Source organism: Hemitrygon akajei, chromosome 25, assembly GCF_048418815.1.
Source record: "Hemitrygon akajei chromosome 25, sHemAka1.3, whole genome shotgun sequence".
NCBI lineage: Eukaryota > Metazoa > Chordata > Chondrichthyes > Myliobatiformes > Dasyatidae > Hemitrygon > Hemitrygon akajei.
In genome coordinates, this window is record NC_133148.1 from 40,732,145 (window position 1) to 40,751,460 (window position 19,316).

A 19,316-nucleotide genomic window follows, 5' to 3' on the forward strand; every position below is an offset into this window, starting at 1 on the left:
ACTGAGAGGAACTGACTAACCTCAGGGTGATGACTAACATTGTGTGCGCGCACGCCTACAACCAACTCAAACACTCGACGAGAGATGACTCTATATGGTAATTTCCCTTGGACAAGTCAAATCAGGCCCCTGAACCCAGGATCATATCACTCACCCTTTTGTTTGCACAGCCCTTGTAGCACTGAGTGGAAGCCAATAGTCTGATCGTAATAACACTTCCCAATTCATCGAACAGCAAACGACTGAAACACACAAAACTGCTGGAGGAACTCAACCGGTCAGGCAGCATCTATGGAAGTGAACGTCCAGTGTGGGCAAAAATGCCTTGTTAATGAGAGAGGTCAGAGGAAAATGGCCGGACTGGTTCAAACTGACACCAACTCAAACAACCACACGTTACAACAGTGGCGTGCAGAAGAGCTTCTCTGAATGCACAACACGAAGTGGATGGGCTACAGCAGCAGAAGTCCATGGACAGGTACAGGAGATACTTAATAAAGTGGCCACTGAGTGTATGCCCCCGTCTTATTTCTTCCCCTAATGGGTGACAACTCTTTGCTGTGGAGCCCTTCTCACAATCAGTACTTTCTATAGGTCTTCCCTCAGGGTCTGCCATCAAAGACCCCCACCAGGTAAGCAATGTCACCTTCTCACAGCTACTGTCCGGCGGGAGATATAGAAGCCTGCAGTTCCCACAACTCCGGGTTTCCGAACAGCTACTTCACTCTATACAGCCATTCAGTTCTTGAACCAGCCAGCGCAAACCCAGTCACCATAATCACCTTGATCACTTTGCACTAAAACAGACTTTTTGTTCCGTTGTTTCTCTTGTAAAAATTCAAGTATAATAGTTATTCAACCATACGTGAATACCCATGAACACAGCCAGACGAGACAGCATTACTCCCGGGCCAAGCGGCAAAACACAGTACCAATAGTCACACAAAAAATATATAACCCAAGTCCTCGAGCTCATGAATGGTTTTTATTTTATTCAGTTATTAAGATACAGCAGAGTACGGTCTTCCGGCCCTTTGGGCCACAGCGCTTAGCAATTTAACCCGAGCCTAATCACGGGATAATTTGCAATGGCCAATTATCCTGCCAACCAGTACGTCTTTGGACTGTGGGAGGAAGCTGAAGCACTGGGAGGAAATCTGCGCGGTCACGGGGAGAACGTACAAACTCCTTGCAGGCAGCGGCGGGAATTGAACTTGAATTGCTGGCATGGTAAAGTGTTGTGCTAACTACTATGTTACGAGGGGTGATTGATAACTTCGTGGCCCAAGGTAGAAGGAGCCAATTTTAGAAACACATTTATTTTTCCTACATTTACACACATAGTCCAGTGGCTGTGGAACATACGGATCCCTTCTTTGTAGAAATCGGTGACTTGGACTCCAGAAGTAGTCCACAGCAGGGGTGATTGATAAGTTTGTGGCCTAGGGTAGAATGTGATGAGTTATTAACTTCAAGCTTTCTGCATAATCACTCAAAGAGTTGAACTGCACGTGCATGTAACAAGATCTGTATAACTCATCTCCTTCAATCAGCCCTGCTGTGGACCACCTGGAGGTCCAAGACACTCTTGTTACATGCATGTGCAGTTCAAGTCTTTGAGTGAAAATGCAGGAAGTTTGAAGTGAATAACTCATCTCCGTCTACCTCAGGTCACGAACGTCAATCACCCCTGCTGTGGACCACTTCTACAAAGAAGGGATCCGTATGCTCCACGACCGCTGGACTAAGTGTGTACGTGTAGGAGGGGACTATGTTGAAAAATAAATGTGCTAGGTTTTCTAAAATTGGCTCCTTCTACCTTAGGCCATGAACTTATCAATCACCCCTCATACTGTGATGCTAACCACCACTCTCCTACAATGCCTGTTGCAGCAGTCTGCAATCAGCTGATTGGTCAGGGAACGAATGGCTAGGGGGAGAAGGCAGGAGATTGGGGCTGTGAGGGAAATTGGATCGGCCATGACAAAATGGTGGGGCAGACTTGATGGGCCAAATGGCCTAACTCTGCTCCTGTCTCTTATGACCTTAAGATTGAAAGAGTACACAGAAAATTTACAAGGATGTTGCCAGGACTTGGGCTATAGGGGAAGACTGAAAAGGTTAGGACTTTATACCCTGGAGTGTATAGAGTGAGGGGAGATTTGATAGAGGCATCCAAAATTATGAGGATATGGATAGGTTAAATGCAAGCAGGCTTTTGGCACTGAGTTTGGGTGAGACTACAACTAGAGGTCATGGGTTAAGGGTGAAAGGTGAAATACTTAAGGGGCGCTATCTCACTCAGAGGAACGAGGGGTTTGTGGATTTCAGTTCCATTGCAACGTTCGAGAGAGATCTGGATAAGCACATGGATGAGAAGGCTACGGTTGAGGCGTGGGTCGATTGGTCTAGGCAGAACAACAATTCAGCACAGTCTAGATGGGCCAAAGGGCCTGTTTCTGTGTTGTCGAGCTCTATGACTCTACGCTGCCGCAAGCAGTTTTTTTTCATTGCACCTGTGCAAGTGTCCTTGTGCACAGGGTGTTAAACACAACTGTGAGTTCGTTCCCAACCACAGAGTCAGCTCTCAACTTGGGAGCTGCAAAGTCTGAGGAACTGCAGCTTCACCGTTCACTCCAAGAGGAGTGCACTCACGCGGTGCAGGCATGCTGACCACTAGGCCGTGCTTGCTATCAGACCTCAGACAAGAAATTTGCCCCAGAGTTTAAATCTTAGCTCTCAGACATTAACCCAAAATATTAACACGTTGCAGGGGTAAGTCAATTTGAGAGTTAACAAGGGCCTGACACCCACCAACTGATTATTCAGAGAGACGTGGAACAGAGAAGTTCAAGGTGAATTTATTATCAAAGTACTTAACGGGGGTTGGGGGGAGAGGAGAGAAATCAGAGGTAGAGGGGGTCAGTAAATTTTCTGGGCATTATCAAGTCAGACAATCTGTCGTGGTTGCCTTGGCCAGGGGAGTGGCAGTAGAGACAAGATCTTTCTACGCATTAAATGCTCCATACAGTGTGTGTCTCAAATGGCCTCTGACAACCAGGTCCAGCTCCTGGCCTTCATGTGTGGTTTAGGGAACTGTTTCTGCTGACAGCGGAAGGGGCAAGGGCGGGTTACTGACACCTTAAAACCAGTCGCTCCAGGCAGATGGGGCTCATCAGCCGTGGTTGGCAGCTCATCGAGGAGAAGGAAAGCTCTGATCCCAAACCTCCACTGCCTTGGGGCTAGACCCACTCATGAGGAAGGCTTCAGGAGTCAACCCCAGGGGAAAAATCCAGAGTTGGAGTCCCTAAGGCAGTCCTACGCTGACTGGCAACTCCTGTGACACCGCTGGTACCAAACTGTACCGGTCTCTGCCATTCCTTTGGATTCACCAGCTGCGTAGAGAGGGGGAGCCTGCTACACGGGCAACAATTTGCTCTCCATATTGTACTGCCCTAGCCTGCGTATCTCAGACAGGAAGGACGCAATAACCATGGTCAGTCCTGGAAAATGGAGGCCCTCAATTTGATCTGCTGTGGAGCCAGCACACAACTGCCTTCAGGAGCATGAAAACTCACAGCCAGTGTTTTAGGACTGCCTGTTCCCCTCTGCCATCAGGTTTCTGAACAGTCAACGAATCCATAAGCACATGTAATGTAACTTGAGTCATTTCTTTAAAAAATTCTTACACCGTACTGTTGCTTCAAAACACCAGGTTTCAACAGTTTTTCTGATTCTGAAGATGGCGAAGCAGTCAGTCACAGAGGCCTCTCTGGGGCCAACCAAAGGTGCTTTTGTCTTTTATTAATGTCTTTTTTTAATGATCACAAGACACTGAACTTCAGGTCCCCCCGACACAGGAATTACAGGTCTACCCCATCAGCGAGTTGCTTGATAGCAGGATAGCTCGTAAAGTTGGACGGTGCGGGCCGTGTAACTGTGTGCCTCAGAAAGGCGTCAGTGTCGGTGCGCGAAGGCGGTGTGCAGTCTACAAGCTGGTGACTGTCTTGGGTGGTTTTCCCGTGACCGCCAGGACCCTGGTAATGTAGAATGCAGCAACTCCGACTCACTGATTTATTGGTGAGATCGACGTGGGTGAGCTTTGTGGCCTCGGTTGTAGCGGGGGGACTAGGCCTCAGGCTGCAGACTCACCCGTTGCAGCCGCCCAGGAAAGGGACGCTAGAGGTGGCGTGGCGCAGCGTCCGTGCTGGATTGGGGGCAGGGGGCCTCCCATCGGTGCTGCCCTCCAGAGTTCGGTTGGCGGGAAACAAAGTGGATTGTACGGCTGAAGGCTTGTTCTTGCCAAAATGTCATTCATGGTGAGAGCACGAGGTGGGGGGGGGGGGGGGGGGAAGAGATCCCACCTCTCCCGGAAGTTCCGGGAGTCTCCCATGTATTGACAGCGGCTCCCTGACGCCCGCAAGTTATATACAATATCCCGGAAATCAATTTTTTTTGAGGGAGGGAGATGGAGCATCCTGATAGGTTTACTTAGCACAAAGAGATCAATCAGTTTTCTCTGTGGGCAGGCTTTACAGTTGACCTCAAAGATAATGACAGTGTTGTTCGCTGCACTGTTTGCAACAGTGACTTTTCTATTGCCCATGGTGGGTTAAATGACTGTAAAAGACATGTTAAGCTGAGTTTAACAGGTGTCATTCGTTCATTAGCATAGCTAACGTTATTTAAACTGGCTGGCTTGCTGCGAAGGAGCTACTCTATTGATGTCCCACATGATGAGGCCAAACTCCCTGTAGACTTGCTTAAAATTGTAATAGAATTAAAAACGACTCCACGATAATACAAGTACATATTTTAATGTCACATTTTCTGCATATACCCAACTTGGTTTACAGATGAGACAAAATCACTAAACCAAGTATTGCATACACTCTTGGAGGTCGGCCGGTGGGGGGATATGGGGTTGCTGGGAGCTGGGGTGCTACCTCCCTGAAATGAGTTTTTGCAGGGTGGGATGTTTGGAGAGAGCGCAAGTGAGCGAGAGAGAATGGCTGTATATGTTCAATCTGCCCCACCCAACATGCCTCAGATTTCACTAGTTTTCTTTCCATGAATACTGTGCAATATATTGTTAGATTGTTAACTTCAGTCTTTATCTGCATTTCCAAAGCACCTATCAGTACCCAAAGAGCTCTAGAACCAATGAAGTCCTGTTTAAATATAGATACAACACTGAACTGGTACAAAGGCTGACATGCAAACACAGGTGACCCAACTGTCAATTTGGGTACAAGGAGTTTGCACTTGAACTCCAATCTTTTGACTTATGGAAGATGGTTTCCCATTGAACCAAAGCAGAGAGCAAGGATAAGAAGAGATAACAGAAAAATCTGCAGATGCTAGAAATCCAAGTAACACGTACACAAAATGCTGGAGGAACTCAACAGGTCAGGTAGCAGCTACGGAAAAGAGTACAGTCGACATTTCAGGCCGAAACCCTTCGGCAGGACTGGGTTGATTTAAAGCTGAGGAGTAGATTTAAAAGGTGAGGGGAGGGGAGAGAGAAAAACACACAGTGACAGGTGAAACCGGGAGGAGGAGGGGTGAAGTAAAGAGATGAGAAGTCGATTGGTGAAAGAGAAACAGGGCAAGAGAAGGGAGAATCTAATAGGAGAGGACAGCGGCCACGGAAGAGGTAAAGGGAGGAGCATGAAACGGAGGCAAAGGGCGGGCAATGAGATACGGTGGGGGGGGGGAATTACTGGAAGTTTGAGAACGCCTAACCTCTTACAGAGTCCCCCTTCTCCAGCCCTGTATCTCTTTCACCAATCAAATGAACCCCTGACCATGTCTGCATGCTTTTATGCATCGAGTTGCTGCTACGTGATTTGTTGATTAGATATTTGCATTAATCAGCAGGGGAAAGTAATCAGCTTCATTTTGCACTTATTTTGAATACTTTACATGTTTGAACATGTAAATTTTTGGTCAAGTATTTCACGAGTTTGCTCAGAAACACTGAGTTAGCCAATTTGGAAGCTTTGTGATATTCACTGGTTCTGCCTTCTCACGTTCAGCTTCTGCAGTCAAATATGTGACCAAATCATTTAGCACCACAAAATCATTATGTGCCGTGTTGTATGACATGGGCGATCGTGGTCTTTGATCATGATTGTTCTTGGCCAAGTTTTTCTACACGAGCTGTTTGTCATTGCTGCCTTCTGGACAGTGTCTTTACAAGACGGGTGACCCCCAGCCATTATCAATACTCTTCAGAGATTGTCTGCCTGGCGTCAGTGGTCACATAACCAGGACTTGTGATCGGCACCGGCTGCTCGTACGACCGTCCACCACCTGCTCCCATGGCTTCACGTGACCCTGATCAGGGGCTAAGCAGGTGCTACACCTTGTCCAAGGGTGACCTGCAGGCTAGCGGAGGGAGGGAGCGCCTTACACCTCCTTTGGTAGAGACACATCTCCACCCCACTGTGCAACTTGAAGCAGTGCCAGAGGGAGTTATGAGTTATGTTGTCAAGACTGGAGATCTGGAGTTAGAGGGCCCATTTGGCCAGGTTTTGCCTTCATTCCTTGGAAAGTGGGAGAGTGAGGTGTGACTTTAGAGGAAAAGGGTGACTACAGGCTAGTGGAGGGAAGGAACACCTTTCACCTCACTGACTCATCTCCACCCTTCACCGTGTAGTACATACAGTAAAGCTTTCTGAAACAAATCACCACATAGTTTTATTTTGGAATGTGGCAAATGAACTTTGAACTTTTGAATTGCATGCAGTTTGCTCAGGAAATAATGATTTATCCAGTTCAGAAGTTGAATGAGGTGAGGTGAGATTAGTTTTATTTTTCGTATGTGTATTTCGAAACAAACCGTGTCAACATGAGGATATGTTGACACAAGTGTCACCACGCCTCCAGTGCCAACATAGCGTGCCCACGGCTTACTAAACCCAACCTGCACATCTTTCTGATACCATTGGACTGTCTTTTGCTGAAATTGTAATGAGCATTACCAAATACCCCAAGCAGTGTTGCCTGCTCAGAGCTCCAGCGATCGGGGACAGATCACTGACCTTGGGTGCTGAACGAGCACATTATCCCAGGAAGCACGACCCTTTCCTCCCCATGCGGATGTAAGGAAAATGGAGAGTTATGGGCTGTGTAGGAGGGAAGGGTTACGGCTGATTTATACTTCTGTGCAGGCTCTACGCCGTTGTGAGCATTTATACCTGTGTGTTGGCGTGTCTGCATCACTCTGCAATTCACCGCCAAAACTCTGGTTGGCGGTGGGGTATGCACTGTGTAAAGTTTCCTCGTGTTGAGTTTCTTTGTAAACTTCAAACAATGGCGACTGAAACTGAGCGCATCATGTTGGAGTTGGAGCTAACAAAATGTTGAACAAGGGTTACTTTTATTGAAATTACTGCAACGCAGAAAAGAGAGAAGACGTCGGAGGAGATGGTGTGTACGACCATTGAACGGATTGAGGCAGAAGGAGGGTGAATTTTCTGTGCTTGTCTGGCCACTGAGAGACACGGACAAGGAAACACATTTCAAATATTTTCGGATGTCGGCAGGTAGATTTGACGATTTGATTCCTCGTCTCCAACCATTTATTTTGCATCAGCGTACGCACAATATGCCTACAGACAGGAGGAAATGCGATGCTACCAAGTGGACCAATCACAGTTGTTGCAGTCTGTGTCGCCGCAACGCATAGTTACATTTTTGGGGAGGTGCGTGTCAGGCTACGGCGTAGGGTAGAAGTATAAATTGGCCTGTAGGGTACGTGGCTACACCGTACCTATGGCGTAGATTCAACGCAGAAGTATATATTGGCCTATAGGGTACGTGGCTACACCGTACCTATAGCGTAGATTCAACGCATAAGTATAAATTGGCCTTTAGATTGATTGCAGAGTAGCTTTATATAGTTTGGCACGACAATATCGGAATCACCTTATTGCCAGTTCTGTATGTGAAACATCCCAGAATTGATTGTGGTTCGGTACCAAGCATAAAACACAGGACAATACCATTACAGACAGCACAATAGCAACCAACAATTTACAAGACAATAGTTCAAACAGCCATGAGCAATCAACAGTTAGTGGAATGGTCACATGTGCAAAAGTCAATGATGAAACTTGAATGTGAGAAGACGCAATAATTACCAACAGAACCAGGAGAGCAGGGAAGACCATTTAACGGATGTTGTGCAGGGACAGCGATGGAGTTCACTCAAAACTCCTGAGGGAGTTTTGTTGAGAAACTGGGGAGCTGCAGGAAAGAAGCTTCAGAGCTGATGTGTCATCCTGATGGTGACGGACTTGTAGCGTCTCCCTGATGGCAATTTGGTGAATAGGTGACTGCTAAGGTGGGTGGAGTCAGCAGTGAATTTTCCTGCTCTGGCCATGAGTTTCACGAGCTGACACCCAATGATTTTCACCGCTGAGTGGACTACTCTCTGCAACCTGGACTTGGAGAGGGAGGAGTCAGAGGCAAAACCAAAGTGACAGAGGTGACTGTGAGCTGAAGGCCCGGTACTGTGCCCTATGGTCTCAGTGTTCCAGTTCTCTCCGATTGCAGGGACGAGTGGGTAGGTTAAACTGTTACTATAAATTGCCCCGTTTGAAGGGGAGTTGATGGGCACATGTGAAAAAATGAATACAAGTTAAATGAGATGGGATTCTGGGTCTGGGAGCAAGGCCCAGATCTAGTGGACGTGGAGAGGACATTTCCTATAGTGGGGGAGCCCAGTACCACAGAACACAGCCTCAGATTCGAAGGGCATCCCTTTAGAACAGAGACAAGAAGGCTTTTTTTCTCATGAAGAGAAAGAAGAGTTTTGTCAGCATAACTGGCCCTGTAAGACAAAGGAGCTGAATTAGGCCATTTAGCTGCTCTTACCTGGACCAGACTGGAACTGGGAGCTGACCTCTTAATGAGAAATATTGCCTCCCCTACCCGCCCCCCCCCCCCACCCCACCAAGCTCCCAGGAACAATTGTCAAAGAAACAGCATGGTCCAAGACGGCAGCAGATCAGACGCCCCACCCACATCTTGTTTCCTTTATTTCACATCTCCAGAACCTGCAGAATTTTGCTCGTTCCTTCTTTCACAGAAACAGTCTCGAGGCAGAGCAACAACTCTGCAATCAAATCGCTCCAGATGAATAAACAGGATGTGGTGCGATTAGAGTTAGACCATTCTCCTTTCGACCCCTTAAATATGAATTTTACATTCGAGGACAAGCAAACTACTCTCTGGACTCATTTCCAAAGACTTTACAACTCGTGTTCTCAGTATCATCTTTGTATTTGCACGCTGGTTGTCTGTCAGTCTTTGTGTGTAGTTTTTCATTGGTTCTAGTTTACTCTCTGCTCTACTGTGAATGCCTGCAAGGGAATTAATCTCAGGATCATACATGGTGATGTCGATGCACTTTGATAATAAACAGGCTTTGAATTTTGAATTCAGGAGCTTATTGAAAGAGATCAATAGTCAATCGCCTCTGGTTGAGGGGTGAACTCACTGGAACCTATCAAATGTTGAAAGGCCTCAATAGAGTGGATGTAGGGAGGATGGGGGAGTCTAGGACCTGAGGACACAGCCTCAGAATAGAGGGATGTCAATTTAGAATGGAGATGAGGAGGAATTTCTTCAGCCAGAGTGTAGTGAATCCATGCAATTTGTTGCCACAGACGGCCAAATCTTTTTGTATATTTAAGGCACAGGTTGATAGGTTCTTGATTGGTCGGGGCATGGAGGGATACAAGGAGAAGACAGAAGACTGGGGCTGAGAGAGAAAGCGGATCAGCCATGATGGAATGGTGGAGCAGTCTCGATGGGCCAAATGGCCTAATTCTGCTCCTATCTCTAATGGGCTTATGGTTAAAGGAGGAACTCACTGCATTTATAAAGGACTCTGTTTGAGCAATGTTTCGCGGTTTGGTACTTGTCCTTGTTTTGTAGAAACGGCACAAGTACAGCCTTGTCAAGGCTGAACCTTCTTCCTGTTCCACCCTTCCACGCTCCAGCCCCTGGACCTGCATTCTCCCTGCCCACAGCCCAGAACAGCCACACAGACCTTGTCCACTCCAGTAGAGCAACACCATGACCATTATTTGGTACTACAACAGGCTTCAGATTTTGTTCTAATTGCGTTCTTTTTGTAAGAATATTTGTAATTTTTTTTGTGAATGCTGCTTATCTGATGCCTGTATTGCTGCTGCAAGTCTTTCGGTGCACTTGTGCAAACACGTCTGAGGAGATTTGCTACGTCACCAAGTTTCCACAGATGCACCGTGAAGGACATTCTGACTGGCTGCATTACTGCTGCCCTAGATCGCAAGCAGCTGCATCATGGGCACGAGCCTCTCCACCAACGAGGGCAACTTCAAAAGGCGATGCCTCGGAAAGGCAGCATCCATCATTAAGGACCCCCATCACCCAGGACATGCCCTCCTCTCATTGCTACCGTCAGGGAGGAGGGACAGGAGCCTGAAGGCACACACTCAACGATTCAGGAACAGCTTCTTCCACTTCCCCATCCGATTTCTGTACAGTCCATGAACACTACCTCAATACTTTTTCTCTGTCTGCAAAGAGAAGAGCTATATTTCTTGCTGGATTTTAGAGTATTTTTATGCATTACATGTACTGCTGCAGCAAAACACATTTCGTAACACGTCAGTGATGTTAAAACTGATACATTTGTGCACATGACAATAAATCTGACTTTCACAGGGAACATATGAAATGGCAGACGATTACGAAAGCTTTGTGACCTGTTCAGCACTCAATCAAATGGACCGATTTCTTAAAGTGGAATCCCTACCACTGCTGGGGTGGGGGGGGGGGGGGGGACAGACGGAAGGCCCAATTCCTCACAGAAGTGGAAAAAGGGTTAGAAAAAGAAAATGTTGGGAGAAAGCACCTGGAATGCTGCGGGAACTCAACAGGCCAGGTAGGGAGATGAACGGGTTGACCACTTGGGTCAAGGACTCGTCCAGGTGAACAGCCTCAACCCAAAATGTTGACTGTCCATTTTCCTCCACAGGTTCAGCCTGACCCACCGAGTTCCTCCAACATGTTGTGCACTATTACTGTGCTAGAAAGAATCAGTGATAACCAGCTCCCCACATCCTCCACTGGAGACTGCAACTTCAACTTGGAAAGAAATTCGAATGCATGTGGCAGTAAAAATAAGTCACCGAACCACCATTTGCATCTACACAGGAAACCATTTAGATCTAATCGACACCAGTCCTCTTCCATAGACACACTGTTAACCTCTTCAGCACCTCGTCTTCTTAAGTGTCTGTCTCATTTCCTTCTCTGGACAACCATCTGGTCAATGAGAAGCTAAAGGTTTCTATTTGAAGGACAGGGGTTTCTGTAAGTCTACAGGCCTCAAACAGCAGCAAAATAAGTAAGTCAGCAACCAGCAATCTTAATAGCCCGTGGGCTATTTTTATGCTTGAAATAGGTACTGCACTGACACATGTAACTGAAATACACATATAGAAGAGTCAGACCATGGTCACCTCTACAGTCTCGATAGGGTGGAGAAGCAGCATCTCATTCTGACTGAACAGCCCCCAACCTGATGGCATGAACAGCAATCTAACTTCTGGTAACTTCTCCTCCGCTCTGCTTTCCCTCCTTTTCCAACCCCCCAATCAGGTTCCCCTCTTGCCCCTTCTCTTCTCCTCACCTGCCCACTACTTGCCTCTGGTGGCCCTCCTTATCCTCACCTATCACCTCCTTCTGGGTTCCCTCCTCCTGCCCTTTCTCTCATGATCCACTCTCCTCTCCTATCAGATTCCTTCTTTTTCAGACCTTTACCTCTTCCCCCTATCACCTCCCAGCTTCTTACTCCATCACTCTCACCTGGTCTCACCAATGACCTGCCAGTTTGTGCTTCTTCCCCCACCCCCTTCTTATTCTGGCTTCTCCCCCCATTCCTATCCAGTCCCGATTAAGTGTCTCAGCCCGAAATGTCGACTGTTTATTCTCCACAAACACTGCCTGACCTGCTGAGTTCCTCCAGCAATTACTGTGTGCTGCTCTACTACATATTGGAATGCTTCAGAAATTACTAAACAACATTAAGTGCACTTTATTTCATAAAAATTGATTATTTGATGCCTGACCAGGACAGTTCAGATCTCAATTCATTCCTTCTATCTTGCTTTCCAATGAGAACACCAAAAAGTCTGCAGATGTTGGAAAACACAAAATGCTGTTGGAACTTAGCAAATCAAGGCAGCATCTGTGGAAATGAACAAACATTTTGGGCTGAGACCCTTCTTCAGCACTGGAAAGGGAGGGGGAAGACAGCAGAATAAAAAGTAGGGAGGGTGGGGAAGGAGGATAGCTGGAAGGTGATAGGTGAAGCCAGGTGGGTGGGAAAGGCAAAGGGTTGGAGAGGAAGGAATCCGATAGGAGAGGGGAGTGGATTGTAGGAGAAAGGGAAGGAGGTTGACAACCCAACAGGCAGATGAGAAGAAAAGGTTAGAGTGGGGGATAGAGAAAGAGGAGAGAAGGAGAAATTGATGCTTATGCCATCAGGTTGGATGCTACCCAGAAGGAATACAAGGTGTTGCTCCTCCAACCCTGAGGGCGCAAGACCAACACATCGGAATAGGAATGGAAATCAAAATTAAAATATTCAGGCAGCAGGAAGTTCCACTTTTGGTGGATGGAGCGGAGGTGCTCGAATCAAGCCCAGCGTGAATGCAAGTACCAGACGTGCATGTTAGCTTGGTCATCACAGGCGGGATTTCCCAACTTGGCCACAGCCACCGTTGGATTCAATAACAACTTCACTTATTTACATAACACTTTTAGCTCATAAATCACCCCTAGGTTGTTCAGTGGAGCAGGAAAGTAAAATTACATATGGCGTTGCATAATTAAAGGAGATGACCAAAACATTCCATTCTCTAGTGTCGATTAATTGTTTTTTCCTCGCATTGTTATCAGGATTGCTTAATGTCATTTCCAGCACACAAGTATAAAGGAGAACAAAATAATTATTACTCCAGATCTGATCACGTCCAGGAACAGCTACTACCCCTCAACTATCAGGATCTTGAACACAAGAGCACAACTTCACTCAACTGTTCTCACAACCTTTGGACTTACCTTCGAGACTCTTCACCACACGTTCTCGATATTTATTGCTCATTTATTTGCTGCCTTCTGCGCTTTGGTTGATCTTTCATCGATCCTGTTAGTTACTATTTTGCTGCCTTCTGTGCTTTGGTTGATCACCCGTGGGTGAAGTCTTTCATTGATTCTGTTATTTATCAGGATACAGCGCAGAACAAGCCCGACCGGCTTTCAAGCCATGCCGCTTAGCAACCTTCCTGATTTAATTCCAGACTAATCACTAGATAATTTACAATGACCAATTAACCTACCAACCAGTACGTCTTTGGACTGTGGGAGGAAACCAGAGCACTGGGAGGAAACCCATGCGGTCATGGGGAGAACGTGCAAACTCCTTACAGACAGCAGCTGGAATTGAACCCGGGTCGCTTGTGCTAACTATTATGCTCCTTTGGTGCCTCAATTTGTCTACAGATTTATTGAGTATGCCCCCAAGTGAATCTCAGAGCTGTATATGGTGACGTATACTGGATGTACTTTGGTCATAAAATTTAGTTTGAACTTTGATGCAGCTCAATAAAATGCAACACAGCAGTCATAGGACAATACAGAAGGACACAGGCCCTTTGGTCTAACCAGTCTACGACAAGCACAGGGCCCACACACCTCATTCCAATTTCCTGTCTTTGGCCCATATCGCTCCAGGGTTCCCTACCTGGGAATCATGGACCACTCAGTTAATGGCATTGGTCCAAGGCATAAAAAGGCTGAGAACCCCAGCTTTTCCAAGTACTGAAGCTACCCAAATGCTTTTTAAAAAAAAAATAAACAACAGAAAATCAGCAGATGCTGGAAATCCGAGCAACACCACAAAATGCTGGAGGAACTCAGCAGGCCAGGCAGCATCTGTGGAAAAGAGTAAACAGTCGACGTTTCAGGCCGAGACCTTTCATCAGGACTCAGGTGATATGTGTGTTACTTTTTAAATAATACTGTTGTATATGCATTCACTTTCTGTGGCCTCTCATTCCACATACTCACTCCCATATGCTTGAAAACTAAGTCCCCTGGGTCTCTTTTAAATCCGATAAAGAACACAATAATAAAAAAAACACACTAAATATAGATATTCTCTAGCTGTCCACTCGACCTTTGCCTCTTATAATCTTGTGCAGCTCTATCAAGTCACCTTTCATCCTCCTATGTGCTAAAGGGAACAGCCCTACAAACAGCAATTAGACTGTTGCTAGGCGTGGACCAAACACTAAGTTGCATCGCTGTTCTTCCAAAAGTTGCAACGGGATTGTTCACACTCACCCTAGAAGGAAAATAGTGACTCCAGTCATGGATCAGTCCTCCACGAGGACCACAACCTTGCTGTAGAGTTTGGAGGCTTGCTTGCCTCAATGACCCGGAGAGGTACGTCGGCTTGGTAGGGTCACCCATGCCATACAGGTCAAAGGGTAGAGGCCAGACTAAGAGTGGTCAGTCCTCCTGGTTCGGGGGCGAGCAACCCTGACTGGTCAAACAAAAACTGTTACGGAGACAGCAATGAAGAACCTTACATCTGTTGATCTTTTTCAGACAGCAGTTTTGCTATTTCTATAGCATATGACTGCTCGTTTACGAGGCTGAGTTGCTAGCTCGACATTCAACCCAGCGCGGTGGATGGAAAGCGTGCAAGGAGCTGACCGGATTCGAACCCGGGACCGTTCGCCTCGAAGTCCAGTGCTAAGGCCAATACACCACGGGCTGGCACAATAATTCTACATCTGAGCGCAATGGTATTCCTGAGCCTCCTGCTGGGACTCGCATGACTGACAGGAGTGAAAACCGAGAGGAAGCTACTGACATGATGAAGGAAGCCCTGGACACCGACAGAGATGGAGGATCTTCACTGCTGTCCTAAATGCCAGCAGAGTAACGGGCAGGAACATAAGGCACATAATGACTCAAGTCTTACGTCCAGTTGGTGTAGACCTCATTTCCCACTGAACTGGGATTTAAATCCAAGTATATTATATTGTATACAGGAATTGGAAAGATGGTAATCTCAGTAAAAGGTTAAATGGGATGGTTAGCACAATCACTTTACAGAACCAGTGATCATCGATCGGGGTTTGTAAGCAGTTTGTGAGTTCTTCTCATGACTGCATAGGTTTCCTCCAGTTCCTCCCCACATCCCAAAGACCTACGGGTCAGGGTTAGCCAGTTGTGGGCGTGCTATACTGTCGTCACAGTCGCGGACTGCCCCCAGCACGATCCTCACTGGTTTGATTTGACGCAAGTGATGCTTTTCACTGGATGTTTCAATGTACATGTGACAAATGAAGCTCACCTTTTCTTAAAATTTCTTAACATCTTTCAAGAACAGGAAAGTCACCATTACCTGATCCAGGCTACGCAACTCCTAACCCTTCGAAGTCGTCAGCTGTTAACTGCCCCTTACTTCAGGAGCAAACTGAGACAGGCAGTAAATGGCGCATTGTCAACACTGTATAGTCAAAGTAAATGTGGAAAATCTCAAACTGGATCATGATGCAGGAAGCAGAGATTCACTGAGATTGCTACCTTGTAAAATTATACCTGCCCCCATCGCAGTTTCACCTACCACCTAGTACTCATTCCTCCCCCCACCTTCTTGTTCTGACTTCTCATTCCCCCCCCCCCCCCCCCCCAACAGTACTGATGAAGAGCCTCGGCCCGAAACGTCGACCGTTCACTCTTTCTCATAGACGCTCCCTGACCTGCCGAGTCCCTCCAGCATCTTGCTTTGCATTTCTGCAGATTTTCTAATCCACTCCGCTTTTCGGCTCAAGGTAACGAGGACAAGTTAATGTTCAAACACCCTGTGAACGGGAAACCACAGGCCTGGTGACAGTGACTCATTCTTTCTGTAATGTAAAATGCAGATTACTCATTTTATTTACAAATTGTAAATTCAATTATCCAGCTCTGGCTCCCTTTAACCTGCTGATTAAAACTGCATCAGGGTGACATTTCCTCCTCCGGTACCGACCAGTAACAAGCCAGCGACGTCACAGCCACTGCAACGTATAACTCGCAACCTTCTACAGACGTACCATGGAGGATATTCAAACTGGTATGGAGGTGGGGGTGGGGGCTACTGCACAGGATCGAAGCAAACTGCAGAGAGATGTAAACTCAGCCAGCTCCAGGACGGGCACCGGCCTCTGTAGCATCCAGGACATCTTCAAAAGGTGGTACCTCAAAAAGGCGGCGTCCATCATTAAGGACCCCATCACCCAGGACATGCCCTCTTATCATTGCTACCATCGGGAAGGAGGTACAGGAGCCTAAAGATATACACTCAGTGATTCCAGAACAGCTTCTTCCCCTCTGCCACCCAGTTTCTGAACGGACACTGAACCCATGAACACCACCTCACTACTTTTTCACATCTATTTTTGCACTACTTATTTAATTTAATATATAAACTATATGTTTGTACTCTTATTGAAATATGTATTTGATAAACCTCTTATTTGTATTTGTCCTTATTTTTTAAATCAATAAAAAAAGACTGAAACTGAAATGAATATATAAACTACAATACAGTTGTGCCAGGATTATTGGGGTTAAAACAGGGGATTGCTGAGCGATGTGGCTCGAGGAGCCGATTCCACACTGATTCTCAATAACAAATTAAATTAAAATATTTCGATACTGAAGTGTCCGGGGGATATAGGGTTAAGCTCACAACTGCAGCGCTGAGGCAAGTGATCATTTCTGATTTTATTCAATTGTGAAGCAGGAATGAATGGCCCACTGGCCTTCTCCGCTTCCATTTCTTAAGTTACGTCCACAGGAAACTACTCCAGCCACTCCTTCCAATTAAGTAGACGAGCCTCTCAAGAGGGTTGAAGTGGCTCCGTTCAAAGCCCTGAGTGAAAGCGAGAGAGAGCTCACAGCAGAATTACGTACGCACAACGTTCAGAGAGAGCGAGCAGTAAGCAGGGCCGCCAGAGGAAAGTCTGGAGCAGCAGGCTCAAAATGCTGGAGGAACTCGGCAGGTCGGGCAGCGTCTGTGGAGGGGAATGAACAGTTGATGTTTCGGGCCGGGACCCTGATTCAGAGCCATCACTATGAGTCATGTCGTCTGCCCATGTTTTGGCAACTGGCTGGAGGAACAGCTTCCTCACTGCACCAGAGTAATGCCTGTTCAATCCTGGCTCATTCTCCCTGTGGCTGTGCGGCTTTCCCTTCCCACCCCAGAGACCTGATGAAGGGTCTTAGAGTCACAGAACAAGTACAGCACAGAAACAGACTGTTCAGCCCATCTAGTCCATGCTGAACCATCTAAGCTGCCTGCTCTCATTGATTTGGACTGGGACCAATAGAGATCTCGAGGTCTTGGCCTGAAACGTTGACTGTTTATTTCTCTCCATCAGTGCTGTCTGACCTGCTGAGATCCTGCAGCGTTTTGTGTGTTACTCTGGACTTCCAGATTGTGTATATGATTTCCCTCATCTTTTCCCAGGATGATGCATCAAAGTCTCAGCACTTTCACTTCTGCCCCTCAGACTCCCTTTCTCCAGCTCTCTGTCCACCGCTCCCATGTCCCTTTCTCCAGCTCTCTCTGTCCACCGCTCCCATGTCCCTTTCTCCAGCTCTCACTGACCACACTCCCATGTCCCTCTTTCTCCAGATCTCACTGACCACAATCCCATGTCCCTTTCTCCAGATCTCACTGACCACACTCCCATGTCCCTCTTTCTCCAGATCTCAGTCCACACTCCAACGTCCCTTTCTCCAGCTCTCTCTGTCCACACTCCCACGTCCCTTTCTCCAGCTCTCACTGACCACACCCCCATGTCCCTTTCTCCAGCACTCTGTCCACCGCTCCCATGTCCCTCTTTCTCCAGATCTCACTGACCACACTCCCACGTCCCTTTCTCCAGATCTCACTGACCACACTCCCATGTCCCTTTCTCCAGCTCTCACTGACCACACCCCCATGTCCCTTTCTCCAGCACTCTGTCCACCGCTCCCATGTCCCTCTTTCTCCAGATATCACTGACCACACTCCCACGTCCCTTTCTCCAGATCTCACTGACCACACTCCCATGTCCCTTTCTCCAGATCTCACTGACCACACTCCCACGTCCCTTTCTCCAGCTCTCTGTCCACCGCTCGCTTGTCCCTCTTTCTCCAGATCTCACTGACCACACTCCCACATCCCTTTCTCCAGATCTCACTGACCACACTCCCACGTCCCTTTCTCCAGCTCTCTGTCCACCGCTCGCTTGTCCCTCTTGCTCCAGATCTCACTGACCACACTCCCACATCCCTTTCTCCAGATCTCACTGACCACACTCCCACATCCCTTTCTCCAGATCTCACTGACCACACTCCCACATCCCTTTCTCCAGATCTCACTGACCACACTCCCATGTCCCTTTCTCCAGCTCTCACTGACCACACCCCCATGTCCCTTTCTCCAGCACTCTGTCCACCGCTCCCATGTCCCTCTTTCTCCAGATCTCACTGACCACACTCCCACATCCCTTTCTCCAGATCTCACTGACCACACTCCCACATCCCTTTCTCCAGATCTCACTGACCACACTCCCATGTCCCTTTCTCCAGCTCTCACTGACCACACCCCCATGTCCCTTTCTCCAGCACTCTGTCCACCGCTCCCATGTCCCTCTTTCTCCAGATCTCACTGACCACACTCCCACGTCCCTTTCTCCAGCTCTCTGTCCACCGCTCGCTTGTCCCTCTTTCTCCAGATCTCACTGACCACACTCCCATAAGTCTCTCTCTTTCTGGGCTAGATAGCCTAATTCTGCTCCTATTTTTATGGTCTTGTGTGCCTGAATGTCTCTTAGATGCCACGATCATATCTATCTGTTTCCACCCTTGTACTGAAAGACAGAGCTTTGCCTGGAGTGCCAGTGAAGGCTTTCACCCTGAAAAGTTGACTACTTATTTGTTTCCATTGATGCTGCCTGACCCGTTGAGTTCCTCCAGCACTTTGTGTGCGTATAACTCTGGACTTTGCCGTGTGCTTCTTGTCTGTGTTCCCAATGACCATGGAATGAATTCGGCTCGGCAGCAGCTGATAATGGGGAACAGGGCAGGATTGAGCTGTAACACAGTTCTGGGACGTAAAACATCTTCATAGGACACATCATCTTTAGGATACACAGAAAGTTCAGAGGATAAGGAGGACATAACTCCGCTTAAATGTGCTAGTT

At 47.3% G+C, this 19,316-nt stretch overlaps 1 protein-coding gene across 3 annotated transcripts in view; it reads right to left on the minus strand.

Moving 5' to 3' along the window:
- Nucleotides 1-19,316, minus strand: part of vaspb (vasodilator stimulated phosphoprotein b) — a 120,038-nt gene that overhangs the window by 83,660 nt on the left and 17,062 nt on the right. The window contains exon 1 of one of the 3 annotated variants that reach the window (XM_073029368.1): nucleotides 15,482-15,650. The exons of the other annotated variants lie outside the window; for them this stretch is intronic. The gene's annotated coding sequence lies outside the window, so the exon portion shown is untranslated. Of the gene's footprint in view, nucleotides 1-15,481; nucleotides 15,651-19,316 lie in introns of those variants that run through there. 3 annotated transcript variants of the gene reach the window in all.